A 1173-nucleotide genomic window follows, 5' to 3' on the forward strand; every position below is an offset into this window, starting at 1 on the left:
TTATCCAAATCAAAATCCGTTTGTGCAGCTCAGCTGTCCGATTTGTGCTATGTACACTGATAGGCTCTTGCATGTTCTCTACTGGCCCTGCTGTCGAAATTCACGGGGCAGCGCGATTATTAGAGTGCTCTCTTTTCGGTATATAATGCCTTTTGCATTCGAAATATGCGCTAGCAAGAAAATAAAGAGCCTTGCGCGCTATACGAACTATCACGAGAGTACTTGAATATAGTTCCTTTTCTAAACGCAGATCAGAAATTGTTCACTTCGAAGTAAATTATATCTCTTATGGGCAGAGCTTGTGCCCACATTTTAATCTCGAGGAAGTCTATCAGTGACACGAACAAATGACGGACTTCCAATTCTTTTCTATAGGCTTCGTTGCGCATGGTGCAAAACATGCAGGCAAGCATGAAGAGGCCTTATGTTAAAAAAAAATATATAGCAGAAAGCTTCGTCTTAAGAGAGGACGCGATAGCGCCTTAACGCCGTCTCTTCGTTCCGCCAATTTTAGGCATCTAAAGGCTGGTGCATAGTTGGCAAAGCGTACGTCTATTTTTTGTTGATTTTAGGGTAAAGAAGCAGCATCATCTTGGCGCACAACCTACGTTTACAGTGAACGGCATATTGGAGGCACACACGTCGGCGGCTTGAATCCCTGTCACAAATTGGACTGAAACTGGAAAAGAAGGTGGATACTAAATAATTAGAAGCGAAACATTGCATGACAGCACGCTGAACGCTGCGCAATGGTCAGCGACGTCATATTTTTTTACGAAATGACTTGCGCCTCCCCATATCGCGTAATAAAAAGAAATGAAACCGAACAGCAGAACGTTACCATAGAACGCTGGTTTTGGCTAGCACGTCGACAACGCTGTCACAGCTGTTTCACGGCATTAATTTTTGGATCACACAAAAGTGTTCACTGAGGTAATGTATGCCTTCGGAGCCAAAACTGTCATAATGTAGTCATAACTGCACTGCAGCCATGCAGAGTGCAACGGAGTGTATGCCGGGCGCGGATGTAGCAGACGACGCGCCTGGCAAGGAGCAGGAGTCAACTGCAGCTACGGCCGGTCTCGAGGGAGAGCGGGCTTTCGAGGGAGAGCGGGCTTCTCTAAGCGCGCGCTCTCCCTCGAGACCGGCCGTGCTGCAGCGCCGCTAGTTCAC

Source organism: Amblyomma maculatum, chromosome 5, assembly GCF_055883805.1.
Source record: "Amblyomma maculatum isolate TAMU_Amacu chromosome 5, ASM5588380v1, whole genome shotgun sequence".
NCBI classification, from domain to species: domain Eukaryota; kingdom Metazoa; phylum Arthropoda; class Arachnida; order Ixodida; family Ixodidae; genus Amblyomma; species Amblyomma maculatum.